The 17492-nt window shown below is 38.3% G+C and overlaps 1 protein-coding gene across 1 annotated transcript in view; it reads left to right on the top strand.

Annotated features, from left to right (window-relative positions):
- The window catches only part of NOL4 (nucleolar protein 4), a 190078-nt gene that overhangs the window by 160531 nt on the left and 12055 nt on the right, over nucleotides 1–17492 (top strand). The window lies entirely within an intron of this gene.

Below are 17492 nucleotides of genomic sequence, written 5' to 3'. Positions count from 1 at the left end.
GTGGCCTGGATGCTCCCCTGGATTCAATCCATGTCATTTTAGCCATTTTTACTCCACTTCAGTGACTAATGTCATGGAAAGGCTGCAATAGCATGCACAATTTTTTGATCAGCCAAAGGAGGGAGCTACATACACTTCTTCCATCCTTATGCCCCAAGCATTTGGACATTCAATGTGTGATTCTATTGTAGATGCACAGTGAACGACAAGTTGAGCCAAAGAAAAACTTATGCTCAGAGGAAAATGAAAGTTATTTTTATCTTATGTATTTCCCATCCTAACAAAGGCATTTCTCAGTCAGAGATGGTACTTTTTAAATTAGTAATCTCTTCACAGAATGCTTGTCTGTCAGTCTTTTATAGAATATACATGATAAGAAAAAGTTACTCTGCATTTTATTTTTAAAAAAATATGAGTTTAAAAGGTATAGTTTCCTTTCATTCCAGAGATTACCTGAAAATAGCAGTAGTCAGACAACTTCATAGTCTGATAAAGGTGTTACTCTCATACATTCACTGTACAGACATCACAATACAACTCACTTGATGTGCTAACCTTAGTAAAAAAATATCTTTGTTTATTTGAGCTTTTTGGGTTGACAAGGGCAAGTCTATGTTCACAGAGTATTATGCACTATGATGCTATGAAGCAGTTCTTTGTGATAAACACTGAATGAATTTTTAAGGAAATCTCTCATTGAGATGACAGCTGTAATTTTTTTCTATGCTGTGACTTGTAACCAACCAAATTAAGTATCAGTAATCATCATGGTGGAGGGAAAGATAAAAAGGAAGAAAAAAATGAAATTATCTTAAACTGTATGAGGAGCAGCTGAGGTCACTTGGTCTGTTCAGCCTGGAAGAGGATACTGAGGGGAGACCTCATTGCAGTTACAACTTCCTTACAAGAGCAAGAGGAGGGGCAGGCACTGATTTCTTCTCAGTGGTGACCAGTGACAGGACCCAAGGGAATGGCCTGAAGTTGTGTAAGGGGAGGTTTAGGTTGGATATTAGAAAAAAGTTCTTCACCCAGAGGTTGGTTGGGCATTGGAACAGGATCCCCCAGGGAAGTGGTCACAGCACCAAGCCTGTCTGCATTCAAGAAGTGTTTGGATAATACTCCTGGGTATGTGGTGAGACTCTTGGTCTTCTAAAAAGTGTGCAGGGCCAGGAGATGAACTTGATGATCCTGATAGATCCCTTGCAACTCAGCTGATTCTGTGATAAGTTTGCAAATAGACCCTTTAAACATATCCTTCTAAGCCATTTTGGTTTTGGGGGATAAAAGCAAGGAAAATCTAAAGTTTTCAGTGAATAGGCTGTTAAGGATATTGTAACATTCAGTAATTTTAACAATATTGCTTTTTTCTGTTGGAGGAGTAGGAATAGGTGGCTATTAGGTTTCTGACAAATGAATTATGGCCTAGACACATATGCTGGGAGCTGACCTAACATTTGACTCTGGATAGTTGTCATAGCAGCAACCTGAATAGAGCAGGTTGGTGCAAGTGCTTGTTGCAGAAATGGATACAGGTTCTGTGCTAATGCTATACATCTGAATATTAATAAAAGTGCACATGTAGTGCCACAAAAAAAAAAAAATCACTGCTATGGTGTTTCCTTCTATTTATATCTAATTCCTAAATTTTTAAAGAAATTGAGGTTTGTGAGGAGATGTTACTGATCTGCTGATCTGCCTCCATACAATTTCTGGTGCTGTTTTGCTCCATGAAGTAAGGGGGGGGATTGACATAAAGAAAGACTCTTCAAGCACTGTTTTACTAAAAAAAAAAAAAAAAAAAAAAAAAAAAAAAAAAAAAAAAGAGTCTGGCTGCTGCAGACCAGGACCAGTTTATGTTTTGATTAAGAAAGGAAGGAAATTACTGGCGGAAAAATTACAGGTAATTGTGAAACTGCTTTGGAAGAAACGGATTAAAAATCTAAACTGCAGCAAGGGCATGGACCTCTATTGCAAGATCACTGTATCTGGCTTTCAGTAGTGATGAGTAAGACACTTTTAAACCTTCATATTTGGAGGACAGAGAGAATTCTGGAATTAATGTCCAGCTTCTAAAGCTTGACACTGAGGAGTATTTTCATATATTATCCTTCATGCATTATCCCTAGAGTGCAGGAAAGAAGGAAGAAAGATGTACATTTGTGTCCCTGATTGTATGTTGTTCTCTTTCCTGACCTAAAGAGCTCCCAGGAAGAAGTAATAATTTTGTATGGTTTTAAAATGTTCTCTATATTCTGTTATTTATATAGTATAGTGGCAATATAGGGCAATATATTGTATGGAGCAGATTTGGACAACATTGGTTACAGAAAAGGGAGTTATGCAAAAATATCTCCCAGCTAATGCTGGAGGATGCCCTGCTGAGGCAGTGCTGCTGTGGCAGAAAGCTGCAAATGCAGAGGGAGCACAAAGAAATGGTTTTTGTGTCAGGGTGATGGAGTCCTTGTCACAGCTATTCAGTATGCAGGAAGAGCATGTCGATTGTACATCCTTGTAAGAGGTGGAGGAGAAAGCATCAGGAGTTCCCTTCCATGTGGTTTCACAGAGCCTAATTTGCTCTAGAGGATGGAAGAAAAAAGGCACTTCATCCAAGTGGCAGCCATGCAGAGGGATAAGGCCATGTCCTACCTCTGTTGTATTTTTACATAAAACCTGAAAAATTCCAGCTGAAAGTCATTTTTGCTTTAGAATGGGAGGCTTATGGAGTCTTAGAAAAGAGCAAAAGGAAGCAGATGGTTCACTTAACATAAAGCAAACAAATAGAAATTGGAATCCCAAAAGAGGCAAATGCCACTTGCAAAGAGCTCAATGCCTCTTACACTACAGAAGCTTTATTAATAATAGCTTTTTTTGTTTAGCCATCTCTTTGTGATTTGGTATTTAATAGGGATCAGAAAGACTTCTGTACTTCAGTACTTTATCCTTTTTTATCTGTATTCAAAATGATCACTAAATGACTGTAATGTCCTTGGATACCCACACTGTAGTTTGCATTTCAGGCCTTGTTCACTTCCATCATTTCCCCACTTAGTGATTATTTTACTTCTAGGTTTTTTGTTTGTTTGTTTGGTTTTTTTTTTTTGTGTTTTTTTTTTTTTTTTTTTTTTTTTTGGTTCCAAATGATATGCCTTAACCACTGAGGCAAAAAAATGTTATGCAGGCACTGTTTAGCTGCATGAGAATTATTGTCAGGAGATCAAATTATGTACAAGTATGGGGAAGCTTAGCTTCCTACCCAGAATGCACTGGCCATATTGTCAAGGGGAAGAAAATAAGTGGTATGCATTGTAATTTTAAATCCTGCTGCCTTTCAAGTCAGTGGCAAAATTCCTGGTTTCAGCAGTGCTGGATAGGGTTCTGTCATTAGCAGATGCAGCTGGAGAGGATGGTGAGTATCATACGGCAGCCCCCCTCCGTTCATACTTCAGACCAACCAACATTAAATTTGCTACATGCAATGGAAAGGAATAATGTGCAAGGCATGCAATTCCAAATAATTTCATGCCTTGGATTTTCAGTCAGGCCCCAAGGTGAACAGCTAATTTTTCACCTCAACACAGAGATCATTAAATTAGAAAATGTGGTATTTTTCCAGGCTCTTTATGCTGAGCATGTGTAGTTGAATTTCAAGCTGCTGATTTCAGAATATACTTTAAGGCACCCTGAGCTGCAATAAGATCTTGAATGTGAGGTAAAATTTATGTCAATGTAAGTTTTCTGTTCTGGAGGTTGATAAAGCTGAAGACTCAAAAATGGAATATTTTGTTGTTTCTTGGACAGGAACTTTAAAGGAATCTTATCCCCCTTCCTTTCATTCAGTGGAATGAAAATGAACAGGGTTGGGGACAGCTTTCTTCCAGGTGTCTTTAACATTCATTTTATGTCAAGGAGGCAGAAAAGGAAAGGCCAGTGGAAATGTAGATGTAAGAGTTCTCTATTCAGGTCTAAAGATGGAGCTTTTAGAGTCACGGCTTCTTTCTTCCTGCTCCAGTCTTAAAAGCCTGGGATAGAGAGCTGTTTACTTATCTCTTCCTTTCATATGCCAAGAAGATACTAAATGTGAAGCATTTTCTTGCCTGTCAGATGTTTCCATCATAGATATGAGTGTGTTTAGCTAATGACTTCATTGCACATACACTTCTGCCCACAGCACGGGCAGGGAATAATATTTCTGGTGAGTAAATCCCTATTATCACACAGCATTTGGGCCAGTTTAATGAAATCAACACGAAGCCAGTGTGCATGAGCATAGCCTTGTTATTCAAGAGAGACAAATTCTGATTTTGTTTATTGAATTATTAAGATTTAGAAGATTTTAGAGAGACATAAATTACTTCTAAATTCCAAACATCAGTTGCACAATGGATCAGAAGTATTCCTCAATTAGAAAGCACAAGCACAGTTCTGCCCACAGAAAATACATGTAGAAGTGTATGCACAGACTGCTTATGTTTGGTAGCGGGAACATTTTTGTGATTCAACAACTGACTTGATGGCCTAAATTTAGAAACATATTTTTCTAATAAAAAAAATTAGATCTATAATAGGCTGTGAGAGCAGGAGCTGAATGCAGTGCCTGAGAGCAGCACCAGCTGCTGAAGAGGCTAGGCACAGGACAAGGCAGCCAAGCAATCTGTGGCCAGCAGCCCAGGCATTGTGCCAAAAGAATTCTCCCCTGAAATGAGAATATTTGGGGAACAGATTTGCACTGCACTACACATATTTCATGCTTATTACTCATGGTACTTCATATTAAGCTTCAGTTTTACTGTCTCCATTAATAAAGCAAATCACAAAGTGCATCCTCCAAAGGCCAGTCAAAGTTCATTTCTTTGTTTCTTCCAATGACATGCGCTGTTTTGGTTTGATGATTATGGAGTCAAAAGGCCATGCCCCAAACATCACTTCTTATTTACTTAATCTTTTAAAATACAGAACCCTCACAGTACTGAAGTTAAAGGATGTGTGCCAAGTTATACTAAAAAATTGGAGCAAGTCTTCTTCAGTAGCAAAATATTCTCTTTCTACTAAATAGTTGGAGACAGGGTTTGGAGGTCAGGTTTGTTTGGGTTTTTTTAGAACCATTCATTTTTAGAAGATTTTTTTTAGCTGTCAAAGTTAAGTTTTACCTGAGACAGTGTTTATAAAAAGACACTCTGCATTGAATTCATAGAAAGAATTTTGTTTTCCACTAACAAGCTGTTCAAGTTTTAATGTAGATTTGAAATAAAATAATTATCATTCAAATGTATCAAACACAGGGTAAAATATCTTTAAAGTATCTGAACCTACCTTTGAAAAAAAGAACCAGTCATTAAGTAATGCAAAAAAGTAATTGCTCACTGTCTAACAGACAAGAAAACTGGGATTTGCAAGGGTATTTTTGTGGGTTCTTTTTCTTTTTCTTTTTCTTTTTCTTTTCTTTTTCTTTTTTTTTTTCTTTTTCTTTTTCTTTTTCTTTTTCTTTTTCTTTTTTCTTTTTCTTTTTCTTTTTCTTTTCTTTTTCTTTTTCTTTTTCTTTTTTCTTTTTTTCTTTTTTTCTTTTTTCTTTTTTTCTTTTTTTCTTTTTGTTTGGTTTTTTTCAGAAGATCTATAACTTTTGCTGTATTTTACCTGTGGAAGCAAAAGTATGGAATCTCCAGCAGGCTTACTTTTTTTCCTTTTCAGAGTAGAACACACAGACATTTTTAATTAGTTGAAACTGAGGAAGTTAATTCAGCACTTAAGACCTTAATGCTTCATGTCTAGGCTGTCATCTGTTTCTAAATGCAGAAAAAAATTCAATTTCAAATGTAACACAAAGTGTTTTGGTCCATTCTTCCTGCCACATGCTCCAATACATGTAATATTAAAAGAAAGTCTGAAGCAGAAGAGAAATAGGAAAAATCACTCAAAATCCAAATCATACCCCATAGTTTCCCATAGAGCCTTTTTCAGTGGTTGAATCTCAATATCCCAGATATGGCAGGAGTATGGAAAACTGTTTTGTGTCAACAAAATAGGCTGGCAGTAGTGGGAGTGATACCAGTTGTATCACAGTAGATGAAGAGATCTATAGTGGGAGGTTTAATTTTGTTGACCATGATGATATTGTAGTAATAAATCTGCAAAGCTGGCACAAGCATTGCTCCAGTACTCCCACACACTTTTCCTTGTGCGTTTCCTAAACATTTGATTCATAAGTTTAAAGATTTTCTCCATTGGTGCTCTGGTGCCAGAGTCCTTCTGCACTGAATGGAGTAATGCTGATCTATCCCAGCTGAAAGTGTTGCCCATCATAGTCACTCGAAAATGGCATTTTGGCAAGGGGGGAGAGAAACTCCTGCAGGAGTGCCTTACTGAGATAATTCTTTTAGCACAGTACCCATAGGCATGAAAAGTACTGAGAAAAATGCTTGATTGTGATCATAGAAGTGGAGCTGCCTGAGGCATAGCAAGGCTTGTACTGAATGGGAGGAATACACTGCAAAGGAGGAATTTCTCTTGCTTTGCATAGTTCTGGTTCAGCAGTAAGTACTGCTATGCCTTTTTAAACACATCAGTTTCAGTAATACAGTGATTCCTTCAGCACCATTACCTGCAGGCATAACCACTCTTGGGATGGCAAAAGAGGACATTGTTTTCTCGCAGTTTATGTTGTTTCTCTTTTGGAAGAAAAATCAGATATTCAAACTCCTCCATTAGTACTGCCTACCAATAAAGAAGCAGCAAAAATGATCAGTAGCTATGATCTTCTGCAAGGTGCTGGCCTCTGCAAAGAGATTGGCCTTGAGAAGGTTTATGTAGCAAGAAGAGAAAAAAACATGACATTATCTCTACTTCATTTCCCCTGGAGTTTTACCTTTATTTTTTCAGATTTTTAACTACTCTAATTCCAGCAAGGGCATCCTAGGCCCTGGAGTTCATTATGCAGTGCATCACTTTTGGGATCAGGCTTGTACCAAATGAAGTCTCTTAGGAAAGAGCAGGTTTAGCAAACCTGTGTCGTGTGTCCTAAGTGATCTTAGTCTGAGAGCTCTGTGGAGCTGACAGAGGATATGAAAGGATCCTTTCATATCCTCAGTGTCAGAGGCTGAAGGAGTTGGTGTAGTCTTCCAAGGGAAACTTCCTTTCCTTCAGGAATGGGTCTGGGAGTGGGTGGGGAGGTGTAAATAGAGGAGATGGGGATTCTCAAGGTTGACTGCTAAAAACCAAAGACTGAATCAATAACTTACAATAAGTTCCAAGGCAAGGATCATGCTGTGCTGTTCTATAGGTCAGAGTAATCTAAAGTCTGCCTTTGTTTTCTGCCTATCCTGAGGGGAAGAAATTCTGTATGAGGCCTGGGCCCTAACAGGTCTCTTCCCTCCACTCGTACAACAGGGAGGAAAAAAGTTCCACCTGCCCTTTCTCCTGCTGTCTTCCTCTCTGCAAGGCAGAAAATGGGAGCTGAAGACTCTTCTGTTCTTCCCCTGACACCTTTGTCTAGATTTGTACTGCTTTCTCCACAGGAAATATCATGTGTGTTTTGTGAAATACACTGTCACTCATAGGAGTTTTGCCAAAATTCAAAGGCATTGGCACAATTCCTATATTTAGCCAGGCCCAATCCTGCCTCTTGCATGTCTGTAGCTGGTTGTAATGTGGTGCCAGCCATTGTCAGACATGTGATTTAAATTTGCTCTGAGGAAGTCACTGCTGTGCACACACTGTGGTGAACTGTGCAGTCTTATACTGTGCATTTGTCTTGTATATTGAGACAACTTTCAATTAGTAGTGGTGGAATACCTAGTTAACTAAATTATTTCATATACTAAAATTCTCTAGAAAAATAAAGAGCATGAGCAGTATAACCTATGAAATAGTTTATGAATCGTGATAACTGCAACGTAAAACAAAAACACCAGAAGCTATAGAGAAAATTAACTTGCAAGGATGCTTTCTATCATTAGTCCACCTCAAACAGGATTGCTCAATTGAGTTATGCTTTTTAATATTTCTTTTAATGTTTTAATATTAATTCCTTTAATATTCCTGATGGGGAAAAAAAAAACCAAACAACAACATGCTAGGGAGAGCACATTCAAAAATCAACTATCTAGAACCTCACTCAAGAACAGAAAGTTTATCTTAAGGGCCACGGAAAAGATAAATGTTATCCCTTTCCATTTGGGCAGAGAAACACAGTCCTTTAGTAGAACAGTTTCTCTTACCCCAGGGACTGTGCATCACAGTTAACTAAACTGTAGGTGTAGCTCAGCCATGTGTCCTGGCTCAACCAGCAGCATTGACCTCTGAAAGCTCATGTTGCACTTCTGCTACCACAGTGGATAATGAACTGAAAGGCTGACCGACTACGAGCAATGAGCCCTCTGCTTAGGTGCTGCTCCAACAAAAGTGATTCTCCAACAGCTCCTTGCAACAGCCATGCAATATCTCTTCCCAAAGGATGTTTTCTGTACTGCAGGTGATGTGGCAGTAGTGAAAAAACAAGACTCAAATGCTGCAATGTGAAAACACCAACCTTTTATTTAAGGTTAATATACCCTTTCCAGTTTATAGATCATGTGTCATTCTATCGGAAATGCAGAAGTCTGGGGTTCATTTATCTTTTTTCTACACAATAGCACCTTTTTATTTTGATCTTCTTTTTCCATGTCAGTCTCATGCTTTCATTTCTTGTTGATCACTGACTGATGTCATTTTTGATGCCTGGTGACAACACTGATGGTGACAGTTCATTTCAGTGTTAATAATCTGAAAGCAAAAGGAACCTACTGCCATTCTAATCTGAAGCTGAAGCATGGCTTTCTTTTCTTGCCTCTATATACCCTGTGTCAAGAGGACAGTTTGGAGATCTTTGAAGTGCTGGCAGTTAACTTAATGTTTTGATAGGCACTCTTCACGTTTCCACATGACTATTGGCATTCTAGGTAGTTCAGATGCCTAACTGGACTCCGTAATACACTCAGTTTAGCTCAATTAGACTCCATCAATATTTCACCACCGTCTAAAAAATTCTATTTATAGTTCTTTATCAGAAGTATGAAAACAATTTATATTGGACTTCAAAGCAAAATCCTCATTAATACCTAGACTTCTGGCAGTGACATGTTCATTACAGTTGCCTGTGCAGGCTAGGAGCACTTTTTCGTGTAATCTCAGGGTTTCGGGCCAGAAAATTCTCCTCTGAGACTGATGTGCTCTCCATGTAATGATGAGATGATAGACTCACAGCTAAAGCATGAGTGTTCAGCTTGGCTGAAATAGCCAGCTCCAGCTGAGCTACAAATTGAGTTGTATGTCACACAAGAGTGAGCTTTCTCATTTTTTATATATACTTGATTTAAGTAAGTAAAATGATGAAAATAATGCAGAGCGTGGCAGAGAAAAACATAGTCTAATCTGATAACAGAGAATGGAAAACAACTTAGTAGTCCCCCAACTGCTCCTTATGAGAGCAGAAATAGTGTGAAAACCCGAGAAGAGCAATTATGGCCCTCTTGATTTCACTGCTAAGTCCACTCCTGAATTAACAAAACATTTTCCAGTCTAAGGAATATCTGGCATGAGTTCTGTGGTATTATTTGAACTTTACTTCATGTTTTATTTTAGCCAGCTTGCTCAAATTTGCTTTAAGTACTTCTGGGTAAAATCTCAGGCGTCTTTCTGCTGGCTGTAAGTAAACCTCATCCATAAATCTAGTGCCTTTCCCTGCAATGCTGTTTTGGAGGACAACTAAACTTAAAGGGGAAGCAATCTGTCTAAAGGTGCAGTTATTTTTTTTAAATCTATCTGTACTGATGGGTTTAGACACCAGGTTATGGGACTGTCAGTAGATGCATCGTTTTGAAGAATACTGTGAATAGCCTGAGAGGTGGAAAAATACCCATGGAGAGATGTTATGTGACAAATATAAATATATGTATAAGTCTTGAAAGGTTATCAGAGAAGGACTCTTCCCCTTAAATAAAACATTGCCCTGTTGTATTTTAAGTATTTTCCTAAAGAGGCTATAAGAGTCTAGCACTCATTTTTCAGGTTTCAGCTATGGGTCCGGTACAGCAAGTTGAAATTTCAAGTGGATGTTAATTTTTTATTATTAATCTCTCAACATAAGGACTGAAAATTTTGTAGAACTTTATTCAAAACAGTTTTGAGGTAAGAAGGCATGTTACTACACGGCAAACAGGTCACATGGGTTAAAATTACTATGTGCAAATCCAGAGGCTGTTGCAAGTGCTTTGCTTTTCTTATTGTGAATACTTAAACTCTGCTGACTTGACTGAAAATTTGGCTTTTGTTCATTCCATTGTAAGAGAAATAAGGCTTTCTGGGGAAGGTAGTATCTTTTCTTAGATCAGCTTTTGGGCACAGAAGTTCTCCTGGTCTTGCCTTACATTGCCCCCATGCTGAGCCTATAGCTGTAAGACCACATCCTACAATATTAAAAGAAGTCCTTTTTATAGGACTATAAACATTCAGTACTTTAGATATGAAGATCAGCCAATGCAAAGGACTACTCTGTAGCTTCATTTGGATTTCAAACTTAGGAAATTATGTAGTTCTATGAAACTATGAATTATTTAGGTATATTTTCTTTTTGTTCAAGCCTCACTGGTCTTGAACAGGCTTTATTTTGTGTAGTTTATTTAGCAGTAATCCCAACACAAGCCTTCGCAACTGGAGAGGGGAGAAAGAGTGTGCACTGGAAACAAAAACTGAAGTGAAAACTCACATCCATCATTTGCAGAAATACCATTTCCTCTATTGCTAAGCACACTGAGTCAACCGCCTTACTGCAGAATTAAGGGAAAATTTAGCCTATTGTGACAAGCCAAAATAATGTTTAGCTTTCTGGGCTTCCAAGATATTGGCCATAAAATTTAAAGCTGGATTAAAAACTAGAGAGTTACTTAAATGTAATTAAAGCTAATAAAAGATCCAGTGTTCTGTCAGAACAATGTGTGTCATCCAAGCAGTTGGTAGAATCATCACTCATTGAGATGACCTGACATTTCCCATTACAATACTAGGTGTGCTGTTCAATGATAATTTCATGACCTTCAGCCCACAGGGATTACATTTACTGTTCTCTATGTCTTCCATCTCTTGAACTCTTCCAGAGATAATTACAACCATTTTCAAGAATGAGGAAAATTTTATCCCATAAGTGTAGTTTGATTCTTAAGTATATTTAACTTCCCTTTAAAAAAAAAATAAAGCTCTGTGTTTGCTCTTGACAATATAGTGGCATTATTTATACCAAGGATGTGACACTGGATGCACATGCTTATGCAATCAAAGTATTTTAGTTGCTAAATTCTGATCTCAGTGTAGAAAAGAAGTGAAAAGTGTTGGGGCTGGAGCCTGGTGAGGGTTGACAGGAGCAGTTAAAACAAGGGACAAAGGAAAAGTGACATATTGAGATGGGGTTGGATGAGGAAGTTGAGTGAGCTGAGGCCGGAAGTGTGATGGAAACTGTCCAAGTGGATTAAAGAACTAGTGGTGAAAGAGGACCAGATACTATTAATGAGAAATAATGTGAGTTATTGTAACCAGGAATTGCTCTGGCTAATTATGGAATCTGGCTTTGCTCCCTGTGGGACAAAATTTTTGGGCTTAGGATACTGATGGGAGTCTGAGCACAGAGAGGAAATCTCAAATGGAGCCATCAGTGTGTGTAACTGTTTAAATACAAACAAAAAAGCAAAAGGCCTTGAATTGTTGAAGCTGTCCAGGTATCTGGCATCAAGAGACTTATTTGGAAAGGAGAGATTAGGATTTTCTAGGCAAGAAGATTGAAACTGAGATGAAGAGTAGAAGATGAGACTAGAGAAGCAAAGAGGATGAGGGGAAGTCTCAGAGATTTTGCTAAGACAGAGCACAAGGTGTACACAATTGGTCCTGGGAACACCAGATTGTGTCTAAGGGGCCAGATTCTGGGCCCTTCAGTGGGAGCCAGGTTCCATGTGGCTTATCCTGCTTTAAATACCTTGCTCCATGCAGGTGATGATGGCTGCTCACCCTGGCAGCTGCTTCTCTGTGCAAAGGCTGAGATGGGCAGAGAACTCCCAGCCCCACAGTTCTCTGTGGATATAGCAGAGTGTCTTGTGATATAACTTCTCAGTTCGTTCCCAGTTAAGAACTTCAGAGTTTTTAAAAATTAATTTACACAAAGAGAACCTCATTATGTTGTTATGGTTGCAGAACTCAAGTACTTTACATATTAGGTAACTCTAGCTTAAGGTTGCTTTTGTTGCCCGAATCTCACCATCTGAAAAGCGCTGATAAAAGTCCTATCTATCCAGGAGTATTGTAAGGATTAATTGGGTATGCTTTGAAAAGTGTTGTGTGGTTTTATCATGTTTCTATTTATTTTACTTTTGATTAAAAATTGGAGAATTAAATTAGTGGCATTCAAATGAGTTAAAAATATGAAACATTATCTCCTTTCTTCTAAAGCCGTATTACAAGCTACTGAGACCTAACAAAAATTTTAAAGCCTGCTTTGTTTTTCAAGGGAATGATTTTTTTTCCTATCCTGAAAAAGTGGAAGACCATATGCAAATAGGCTTGCCTATTTGTTTGAAGACTTATCTGCATTTGAGTTTTCCTAACCTCAAAGTGGTATTCTAAAAGATGTGTTTATTGACAAAAACAACAAGCAATCCACAGTTTTCAGTTTATCTTATTAAAAAAGGCAGTATCAAGAAATATGAAGCAAAAACGTGTTTGCCTTTCTGCCTTTTCTAATTCATGGGGAAAAAAATCACACTGACATAGGGGCAGTTAAAAGCTGTTATTCTCACAGTCATTGATTTGTCATTCTGGGAAATACTGCATTATTGAAAGCAGTAGCTCTATGTGTGTCACCATCTCTGCATTTCTAGAACATTATCGTTTGTACTCTTTCTGCAGAAGTTTTGTTAGCTCTGTGGTGAGCTAACAATGTCCATGTGAGTTGATTTGGAAACACACTCCCTGTCAGGATTTAGATTTACATGTTAGAAATGCCTGTTGCTAACAGGGAAGCCAAGGCAATGGTAGTGCTCTCTCTTAATTGGACTACACTGAATTTCTGCTGCTTGTGTATATAAGGGATCAAAATTCAGTGAGCACAGACTTGCCAGGGCTTTATATTTCAACAAACTATTGCTTTTTTGGTGTTATTTTGGAGGTGGTGAATGAGATGGGGAACAGAAGGGATCAGTGACACTGCTAAAGATGCTTCCATGAAGACTGTTTGAAAAGAGCTGTGTGTGCTGGGCCTCTGCTGGCAGGGGAACAAGAGACTGGGAACTGCCAGTGAACCTTGCTCTTTGTCCTGACAATCTGCACCATCATGTTGCTGTGACTGGTTATTCCTCTGTAAACTATTCATTTGTTGCTCAGAACATCAGTCAGAGCAGAGAAGGGTTTCTTCAATATACCGGTTATGCAACAGCTTGTGGAAAATTTTCTTAGGATGTACTGTCCTTAGAGGGTTACTAAATTGCATCCCTGGTTAAAAATAAAATCAAATAATTTTTTTAATCTACTTTTTTGTGGAGAAAAAGGGTATTCTCCCAGTGCAGACCTTGACATAAAACTGACACATAAATATCTCTGGTAAATATGACGTTGAGGATCACAGCAAGGATCTCATGCTTCTTCTTTTCAAAGCCAACAGATAAGTTTTTATTTTAGCATGCTTTTGTACCTAATAAGTATTTTTCCATATTCAGATTTCAATTTTGCAGGTAATATGCTCAAGACTTAAATTGCTTCTCCTCCAAAATAAATTCAGAAGAGTAATAATTTAGAGGGATGATTTATTTCCTTTGGTGTATACTAAATTAAGATAGTATGAGTCAGGTTCTAGATGAACAAATGTTTTATCTGCACCTTGGTATACTTCTTATTAAAGGTAAATTATAAACAGTTTAAAAATGCTTAGTTAGTACTTCAAAAGTTTAGTATATTTTTATGATGACAACAGTGTATGTTCCAGGTAGTTAGGTCAAACGTCACAAAATGGTTAGTTAATTACTAATCGTTGTCTTGAAATGTAAGGATTTTTAAAATAAAATTTTAAATAAATAAGCCTTTTCAGTGTAAACATTATATAGGGAGAAACAGGAAGTGCTGAATAACTAACACAGAATATTTCAAAAATCTCACCTCTCAGTGGAACAATGATACATTTAATTTCTACTTTAAAATCAAAATCAATTTAATTACTTTAAAATCAAAGGCATTTCATTGAAAGGAATGAAGAGAATGGATCTATGAAGAATGAATCTCAAGTATACAAAAGTAAATATGATATTCATATTCTCCATCCCCAAGAAAAAGAGAGTTTGACTACTTTATCCTTGGTAGGGCTGCAAGGAAAAATGGCACAACTTTGCCTTTTGAAGTACAGAACATTTCCAAAAAATGCTTAAATCCCAGGGGAATGTATGGGAGGCAACACCTAAACCCCTGGGACCAGGCTAATGGTTCATAATCCTACCAGTAGGGCTGATGCCTGAGCCCGCTCAGAAAAAGCTTGACAAAAATCCTGCCCTACTTCTGCATGTAGTTATAATGAAGACCGAGGTAAACAATTAAGGATCAGATTTAAAGTCTGAAATGTATGGCAACTTATTAATCATTTAGAGACAGGTGATCAGTGTCCTCTTTAAAGAGATCCTCTATTTAGAGGAAGCCTCCTTTTGCCTAGTGGCCAAGAGATCAGAGTTCATGTGCAGAACCAGGAGTCCTGGTCTCAGCATCATCCTCAACTCCTTAAGCCTCCCTGAGAATGCCTTTCCCACTGGAGTGCCCAGACTCCACCTTAAGCCCCATCCCATGGCACATCACAGTGTTTTGTAGGGCTGTGATTAGTTCTGTATGAAGATTCCCCCTCGGTAGCACAGCTCCGACCTTGGCTTTCTGACCTCAAAGCTGCCTGTGGATTTTGTGTTAGGGAGTAGCTGGAAGGGAGCTCCCAGAGCAGCACTTCTGAGAGGGAACTGAGTCATGCTCTCTTTTCCTTTGCTATCTCTGCAGCCCTGTGAATTGTGCATCCCTTCCCGCACAGTGGCACAGCTTCAGCGACAACTCCCACCACAGTTTTGCTTGGAGCCTGGTTGCTAGGAGATGGCAGCTCTGAGTTCAGGTCCCCTCCTCACCACAGCCAGCAGAGACCCTGCATTCCCAGTTTCTCCGCCTCTTCACCGTGTACTGTGACAAGTAGCCAGAGCTCTGGTCTCCCACTTCTTGTCTGTGTGCTCCGGAACACGTGGGCTGGTGTGCACCAAGGTGCACCAAGCGCCCCTGCTGCATCCTCCAGCCAGGCTCTGCCTTCTGGGCTTTGCCAGGAGCTCAGTGCATCTGCTCTGCAAGAGGCTGCCAGTTTGGGATTCAGTGCCCTGACTAGAAGGGCTCTGGAGGACATGTAGATTCAGGGACAGCAAATCTGTGGGTTCCAGACAGTGAGGATAAGGAGATCAATCCTGAGACACTGCTCAGCTGTAGGAGTTAGTTCTGTTTGCACTGTGCCCCTTGAACACAGTTTAGTCTGTGATAGTTTTGCAATTCTGTGAGCTCTGTGAAAAAAATGAAGCTCTGAGTGAGTCTATGACAGGAAGTATCATTTAGTTTTAGACATAAGGAGGCAGAACATCTGAGTCTTGAGAGTGTTAAAATTTTGGACGATGACTTGAGCTATGTTGCCAAGATAGAACCTTACTGTGAATTATGTGATTATCTTACTCTGAATATTCTCTGAGAAAATAATATATTTTCTCTCCTAAGAGACATCAATGACCTTTGGAGATAAAAGGTAAATGATATTAAATTAGAATTGCTGGCAAAAATATGTTGCAATTTTGGCCATTTTTTAAGATTATTATTACTTAAGAAAATGCTTAGGAGACCACTTTGGCCAACTCTCTAAAAAATGTAAAATTCTGCCTTAGCTCATAGTACTGCCCAAGAGGGCCCATGCTTATTGTTTATGGAATTGTCTGATGGTTCAATGGTCTGTGTTAAATATTAAAACTTCTGTTAATAGTATATAGCTCTTCTCCTGAGTTATCTAAGTCGTGCTTCAAGTGAAAGTCTCTTTCACCAATAAATACCTGCATGACAGGGATGTCTTCATCTAAGAAAATTCAATAGTGGGTTTTTGAGAAGTGGAACCAACAACTGCTCATAATGCACACAGGATTCACAACCCTTTTTCCTTCAACGCAGAGACTCGACACTGCTTGAACTATTTGATCTCACTAAGTAAAAAGTGTAAAAAAGGTTTCAGATATTTTATAGAACTTTTAATAAGTTTGGTATATTTATGAACCATAAAAGGGTTGTGCAGAGGAGAGATGCATAAAATAGACAAAAATCTTTCACAAAGGGGCTGTAATTTTATCAGGTCTTTTTTTCAGTTAACTACTGTGAAAAAATCCTTTAAAAACAAAACTGCCATAGATCCATTTTATTTGAAAACACTGAAATATGTTTCCATCAGATAAGAGTGTAATATCAACCCCCCAAAAAAGTCAAGAAACAAAGAAAATGTTCAAATACATACAGATTAAATCAGATTTTGTGTCACTGAGGTCCCTGTGGCAACCTGAGCAGTCATACACTGATAGTTTCCTTGTTTCAGCTACTAAAATGCATTAAATCTTCTCTTAATGCTTTTTTTTTTTTTATTTCACCTGTGTCATTAATAAAGTTGCTACTGTGGCATCCTGTGATTGTGAGTGGAGGTGAGGTACTCTGAGCCGTAGATACAGTATGGACAGATGAGGAATATACACTTTCACCTGAAATATCTGTTTTCAGGGTCAATTGAAGGGCTGTTGTGCTAAATTCTGTTAAATATTATGCAAACATCAGAGGCAAACAGGAAGCGCTGAGGAAAGCTCATGGTGTACAAACAGGCACTGCTCTAACACAGATAACAGTATTCAAGTCACTTTTGTTGTGGCATCCCTACTTTATAGCCTTTGTGTGGAAGGACACTCACTCAGACCTCTCCAAACAAAGAAATGCAGTTTTCTTCCATTCCTCTATTCCTTCTGTCATTTCTGAGACTAATACATCAAAATAAGTAGATGGTGCATTCTGTATATCTTATCAAGAAATATATGATTCTCTGACTTGTACGAGTCACTCCAGTACTCAGGAAATGGCTAATTCCTGTCCTTTCCCACTGTTTCTGGCCAGAGTTGGGATTTGAAGAAGACTTCAAATTTGAAGTGAGCTCTTCATTGTGAGAGGGTACATGTTCTCCTCTGAGAAACATTATGGTTGGTTTGTGGAGCACAAAATGAATATTCTCAGATTTTTAGGAAACCTGTATTCTTGCTTATTTCCTTTGTTTCTTTTATGCTGATATTTGGTCCATCAGAAACATATCTGTGCTTGTTTAATATGCATTATACTTTTGTGAAAGCAATAGATGTGGAATCTTAACAATGGGAAAGACCTTCACTTACAAGGTGAAATGTAACCATAAT

The sequence above is a fragment of the Sylvia atricapilla genome, chromosome 1 (assembly GCF_009819655.1).
Source record: "Sylvia atricapilla isolate bSylAtr1 chromosome 1, bSylAtr1.pri, whole genome shotgun sequence".
In the NCBI taxonomy this organism is placed as follows: domain Eukaryota; kingdom Metazoa; phylum Chordata; class Aves; order Passeriformes; family Sylviidae; genus Sylvia; species Sylvia atricapilla.
This window is presented reverse-complemented; position numbering and strand designations above follow the sequence as displayed.